General features: G+C 39.1%; 1 protein-coding gene across 8 annotated transcripts in view; it reads left to right on the top strand.

The window, feature by feature from the left end:
- The first annotated feature begins 6,798 nt into the window (after window positions 1–6,798).
- The window catches only part of BCLAF1 (BCL2 associated transcription factor 1), a 38,723-nt gene continuing 38,492 nt past the window's right edge, over window positions 6,799–7,029 (top strand). For 5 of the 8 annotated variants that reach the window (XM_051997821.1, XM_051997826.1, XM_051997824.1 and 2 more), the window contains exon 1: window positions 6,801–6,915. The gene's annotated coding sequence lies outside the window, so the exon portion shown is untranslated. Of the gene's footprint in view, window positions 6,916–7,029 lie in introns of all 8 variants that reach the window. The other 3 variants (XR_007953642.1, XM_051997825.1, XM_051997820.1) reach the window with 3 other exon arrangements.

The raw sequence follows: 7,029 nt of genomic DNA, 5'->3' as shown, positions 1-7,029 counted from the left end.
GCTTTAATTAATGCTTTTTCTAATCTTGTCAAATTCTGCTTTACAGGAGAAGCTGACTGTGTTTCTGTCTCTCTCCCTCCCCCTTGTTCCACCCATGAAGGGTTAATTGCGGAGGGAGGGTCATGAGATGTGGAATCACCTAATTCCTCCTGCTGGAAGTATCATACTCAGAATTGTAATTAACTCCATTCTCATCTGATTCGTCCTCCTTTTCACCTAGTAAAGTTGGCATTTCTTCCTCCTGTACTTTCCTTTTCATCATTCTATCACTTAAATAACTTCTTATAGCCAATTGTATTACATTATATGTATTAATTATTGAGTTAGGCCCATTTTTGTCATAGAATTGACAAAGATCCTCTCCAACCAATTTCCATTCATTTAGATCTAATTCCTTATCAAGAGAGAAACAAGGACATATGTCCTTTACAGTTTGTAAAAGTTCAGTGATTTGCTGTAAACTTATAATTAAACCTTGGCTTTCCATAACTTTGACAATGCTCTCTAAACATTTTCCTTGAACAGAAACAGCCTGTTTTCTAAATATCTGTCCCATCTTAGCTGAAATTCTACTTTAATTCTTCTAACAAAATTTCTTTGTTGCACTCACCCTAATTTCTGGGTTGAAGAGTCTTTTCCACTGGATCAGGATCAGAGGCTTTTCCACTTGAATCAGGATCGGAGCTTTTCCACTTGAATCCGGATCGGAGCTTTTCCACTGAAATCCACTGAGGGGTCTGTTTGTCCCACGTTCAGGGCGCCAAAATGTGGTGAGCTTTTTCTTCTCAAAACACAGCCAGGTGATAAAAGTTCAGATCTTTTATTATCTCTAGTATAGCCGGTTAGCTTAGAGGCCTATCTCTCTGCTTGGTTCCAAGAGCTCTCTCCAAATGTCTTTAAATCCAAAGGTCTGGTCCTTCAGCCTCTGCCTCTGCTTTCTTCAGCCTCCAGCCAGCTCCAGTCTTCATGTCATTCCAGTGAAATCTCGACTTGTAGCATCTTCCTCTGAAGAACTTTCCGACTGGCCCATTGGCCTATTTATGCTCCTTCCAGAGAGAGGGATTATGGGTAGTTCTACTTAGTACCTTGTTTCAGGTTCTGCCCAAAACATCTTCTTGTAAGATTAGATCAACTCTAATTAGTTAGCAGTTAGTAAGGATTCCAACACTGAAGTACCATCTCACACCTCTCAGATTGACTAAGATGATAAAAAAAAAGATAATGATAAATGTTGGAGAGAATGTGGGAAAACTGGGACACTAGAACATTGTTGGTAGAATTGTTAAAATAATCCAACCATTCTGGAGAGCAATTTGAAACTATGCCCATAGGGCTATAGAACTGTACATCCTCTTACTCAGCAGTGCCATTACTGATTCTATATCCCAAGGAAATTATAAAGGAGGGAAAAGAACGCACATGTGCAAAAAATTTGTAGCAGCTATTTTTATGGTAGCAAAGAATTGGAAAATGATTAGATGCCTATCAATTGGGGAATGGCTAAACAATTTGTGGTATCTGAAGATAATAAAATATTATTGTTCTATAAAAAATGATGAACAAGCTGATTTTAGAAAGGGTTGGAAAGATTTACATGAACTGATGCTGAGTGAAACAAGCAGAACTAGGAATACACTGTACACAATAACAGTAAGAATGTGTGATGATCAGCTATGAAAGACTTGGTTCTTCTCAGTGGTTCAGTGATCTAAAACAATCCCAATAGACTTTGGACAGAAAAAGCCATCTGCATCCAGAAAAAGAACTAGGTAAACTGAGTGTAAATCAACACATATTATGTTACTTCTTTTTTCTGTTTTTTTTTTCCCCCTTCTACTCTGATTTTTCTCTCCCAACATGATTCATAAAGCAATGTGCATTAAAAATAAATGAATTATAAAAAAGAAAACAGGGTCACTTATAGGTTATGGTGAAACAATAAAGCAGAACTTTATTCCAGGAATAATAGTAGCAGATAATATTTATACTAAAAGGCTATACACGTAAAGAGAGAGAGAGAGAGAGAGAGAGAGAGAGAGAGAGAGAGAGAGAGAAGTCAGGAGGACCTGAGTTCAAATCTGGTCTTAGACATGTAACACTTTCTAGCTGTATGACCTTGGGCAAGTCACTTGGCCCCAGTTGCCTCAGCAAAAAAAAAAAAAAAAGAGAGAGAGAGAGAGAGAGAGAGAGGAGAGAGAGAGAGAGAGAGAGAGAGAGAGAGAGAATATCCCTTTTAGAAATTAGCCGGCTGTCAGCAGCATAATAAAATTTTTATCTCTTGATTTGGAGATATTCTGAATATACAAATTATTTTGAGATACATGACACTGGCCTGAAACCCCAATATTTTTAGAATTCACCACTCAGCCCTAATATTTGGTAGCTAGTAGAGGGGAGTCCTGGAACTCCAATATATTTTCCAGAGTTCAGCACTCTTCACCCATATGTTCCATCATTGGGAGAAGGCTGAAAGCTTAATTCAACCAATCAATCAATCATCCTTTTTTAAGCACTTCTAAGTCCTTGGAGATTCAAAAAAAGGAAAAAGATAGTTCCTGCCCAGAAGGGTTTACTATTTAATGAAAGAGACAACATTCAAACACACAAAGCAAATTATATACAGAAAATAAGACAAGGAAGATCTAGATTCAGAGGTGTTTGGGAAGACTTTCTGCATAAGGTGGGATTATAGTTGGGGTTTAAAGGAAGCCAGGGAGTCAGTAGTTGGAGCAGAGAAGTAAGAACATTCTAAGCATGAGGAACAGCCAGAGAAATGCCCAAGGTAGAGAGACTGGATTGTTTTGAAGCCAATCTCTCCCAAATTTTTAAAGTAGTTTGTTGGGAGAGGAAGGTGCCCTAAAGCTAATCTAACTTCAAGTTGTTTCAGATTTTAAAAGATTTAAGTAAATTTCTTAAATAGGAGACAGTGCCTCTATTGGGGGCATGACATGACCTTAGGGGTGTATGATCAGTCAAAATGACAAAATTCTGTTGTAAAAGTGCCCCTGAGATTAATATATCTGTTTTCTAGGAGATATCTCACCCAGAACTAGAAGCACTAGACATAGGGTAAGGCTGTTTGCTGAAAGAAGCCAATTAGGAGTCTGCAGTGAGCTAGTCGTGTTCACACTCAGATACCTTTTCTGGTGTTAGCTGGTTGACCTTGCTGAGTTGTAAACTTCTCTCATTCCCACCCTCCCCAAATTCAACCAAACCAGCCCTATGGTCAACTCATCCCTGCAAAACATCCTGCTTCTGTGACTATCTGTTACTGGGAAATATTGTCCATTCTTTTTTCCAACCCCTCTCTAAAACCTCCCCTTTTTGTTTTTTTCAATCATAAATCTCCACTGCCTCTCCTGGGCTATAGGGTCCTTAGGACCTTAGGGGGAGGGGGAAAGGGAGGGAGACCAAAGCAGAAATATATAATTTTCCTCCTAATACGATTTTGAGGGGTGGGTTCACCTAGTTGACACTACTCTTTTTGCAAGAGCCAACTGTAGGCTTTTCTACAACCAATTACACTACCTCTCCCTACGCTAATTTTCACTGGACAATCTTCCACTTGACTTCTCCTACTCCATCTCATTATTTTTTTTTTGGAGCTGTGCTGGGTATAGATCTCATAATGGAGTAATTATAATGTGACCTGAAGCAGCTGGTGAGTAAATCCCCCCCACCCATACACTCTTCTTTGCACCCTGTCTCCTGACCATCTTCTTGAAGATGCACCTCATTTGGTCTGCTTGGTGGCCAGCAAATCCATCCTTCTCCCCATTTTGTCAGAGAATGTATCATGAAGGATAAATTGGTATAAACAGATTTCACTATGTTAGAGATTTTATATTACCTTACTCTACAAATACACATCTTTCAAATGCCTCTGTCAAGAACACTACCATCCCTCTACTCACTCATTTCTGAACTTTTCATGTCATCTTGGATTCTTTGTTCTCCTTACCCTACATAACCAAATCACATGCCAAATTAGAAAAATCTATTTTTTTCTATTTTCCCAACATTTCTACAATCTTTATTCTTCTCTGCTCCTGTAGCCATGGCTTTGATTAAGTTTCTCATCACTTTTTCACCTGGATTATTTAAATAGGCTCCCAAATGATCTGGTAATCTCAAGGCTTTCCTCACTCTGATTCATATTCCACTTGCCAAAGTGATTTTCCTAAGGTACAGATCTGACCAATAAATTCTAATGGCTTATATGATTTTAGATCAAATACCATTTTATCTTTATCTTATTCCTTTTAATTTTTCTGGGTAAGTTTGGAAAATATATATTAATACTATGATACATATGCATAATTTATAAATCAATAAATATATATCATGGGGATATTGTTGCTGACTTTCTTTCTCTTATACTACTGGGATATGTGATTTAAAAAAGTTTGAAAACCATTGATCTAGATTTTTTTGTTGTTGTTGTTGTCCACTATGCCACCTAGTTGCCCCAAAGAATATTGGTCTAGATTGTAACTCTCCCTTTCCTTACTTCTGTCTCTTAAAATCCCTTTTTTGGTTCAAGACTCCTTAAATACCATCTTCTGGAGGAGTCTTTTCACTTTAAGGTCATTATTCTACTAGTCTAAGTTCTACATATGTCTAATTCTATATTTCCTGTACCTCCCTCCCATTAGGATGTAAGCTCCTTGAGGGGCAAGCCCTTAAAATATATATTTGCTTTTGTTAGCATCCAAAGCACTTTGCACAATGCTAGGCACTCGATAGTACTCAAATGCTTATTGTTTGACAGATCTAATTCTTCCATTTTACAGAAGGGGAAAATGAGGTTTAAGAGTGTGAATGAGATTAGAATTTACCAAGAGGAAGGTTTATTCAACTCTTATTGTAACTGAGGCTGACCTTAGATATGTGAGAAATAATGACATTGGATTTAGGAGGGGTGAAATTACAAATATTTAATTACACAATCAGAGATTAATATCTTTTAGAATAAGAACCCTTGGAATCAGTACTTGTCTTTTTAAAGTCCTCTAAATACAAACCCCTCCCTTGATGCCCTATTGGTACTATCATAGTTGAAGAGCTTAATTGTCCCTGATGAATCTAACTCTCTGATAACATCACCATACCTTCCTTCTAAATCTCTACCTCTAATTATATTTTATGATGTGTTTCTTATTGAAAATTCCCATCCCATATTACGTTTGTTTGCAAGTCTCAGACCCTCTCCCCATTAATTACATTAGCCTTTTATTAGTTTAGTTTTCTTGTACCACATCCTAGCTTGGTTTCAATTTTATTTTTTTTTTCTAATTTAAAGTTTCATTTCTCTGTATTTCTCTTAATTTTTGTAATTCTGGAAACTAAACCCAATCCAAATTCTCACAGGTGGGGTCAGATGGAATTCGAATATCAGACTCACAGATTTTTAGAGCTGGAATAGAACACAGAACAGTTGACAATCTTCATTTCTTTTGAAGGTAATCTCCCGTAACTTCCTCTAACCAGTGAAATCACCAGAAGAGACTAACCCAAGCCCCAAAAGGTGTCTGTGTTTGAGAGAGAGGTAAGGCAGGTTGTGGCAATATATAATAGTGCTAGAGGTGACAGTTATGAACTTGTTAGAGAACATTTAATTAGCTGAAGGTCTCTTCCTAAAAACAAAAACAAAAACTGGTCAGTATGTTAAAAGCCAGTATTATTTTCCAGTCTTTGTAGGCTTTTCTTTTCGAATTCTTTCTAAATGTTTTGGAATGATCTGTTACTAGGTAATACTGTAGCAATTGAGGGGATGGGGAGAATTTAAGAAAAAGTGCATTCTAATCTCTGAATTGAGGTTTTTCCTCTTATTAATTCTGATCCGATACACTCTAGAATTGAATTTAAGAAATCAACTTTGGTCATGGAACTTGGAACATCCATTCCTTTTACCACATTCTCACCCACGCCCGTATCTGAGATGTTTGTGTTGGGGGGTGGGAGTGGGGGGAGGGTGGAGGGGGGGGGAGTTTTATCAGATCACAAATGCACAAAGCAGATGTTACCGAGATAGATTACTAGACCAGTGACATAGTCATCAAGCCTTTATTAAAGATTTGCTGCGTGATAAAAGCGCCGAGGAAACAAATGAAACGCAAAATAGTCCCTTACTCTTAAGGAACTTCTAATAGGGAAGACAACGTTCAAACAACTACGTACTTTAAAACAGTTAATCTGTATTGATGCTTTGGTTTTCTGTCAAATGTCTCTGCTTTGAATTGGCTCAGTTTGAAAGGTGCCAGGGGAAAGGGGAATCATTAGGCAGTTGTGCAAAGAGCATCAGAAATTGCTTTCCTCGGGGCTAACACAGCACGGGAGTGACACAGCAATCTTTCGGACCCTCAGCGCGCTTGCGTGTTTGTATGTGTAATCGTTCTTTCAGCGGCATCAACGTAACTAGAGTTAAGGACCTCAGCAATAAAATGTCAACAACCAAGAGTTTTGAGTAGGTGGCAAAATTCAGGGTTTCTCTCCCCTTTTGTCGTTCAAAGGAAAAACCCGCCGGGCTAAACAAACGGGAGTTGGGGGTGGGGTGGGGGTGTAACAGCCGCTTTGCTGAGCAACGCCACACGAAATCGGCCTCCTTTGGTTCCCAAGAGCCCAGAGCTAGGGCGGGAATACATCCCCATGACCCACTCACGAGAACGCCCACGTGATTGCCCGGAAGACCCCTTGCAACCATCAATGTAGAGGGCAAAGAGTTAAGGACGCTCGACTTGAGTTTGCCCAGAAGCGTGATGGCGACGGTAGGCCCCGCCCACCCAACGGAAGTGACGCTATTGATCTAGGGCGTCGAGAATGCCTCTATGGTTCTTCTCCTATTTGTGAAGGGGGAAATGGCCGCTGTGCAGCTACGACGGAGATAAGTGCCGGGATAAACGTTCGGCCCGTCAGGTAAAGCCTTATGTGAGGCTAAAAGACTTTACTAGATGTATAGAAACTTAAGGGAAGGGTAGGCATCAGGAGGGATGACGGTGTTAAGGGGGATCAGGGTAACGTCGAGCCGTT

The sequence above is a fragment of the Antechinus flavipes genome, chromosome 4, assembly GCF_016432865.1.
Source record: "Antechinus flavipes isolate AdamAnt ecotype Samford, QLD, Australia chromosome 4, AdamAnt_v2, whole genome shotgun sequence".
Classification (NCBI taxonomy): domain Eukaryota; kingdom Metazoa; phylum Chordata; class Mammalia; order Dasyuromorphia; family Dasyuridae; genus Antechinus; species Antechinus flavipes.
This window is presented reverse-complemented; position numbering and strand designations above follow the sequence as displayed.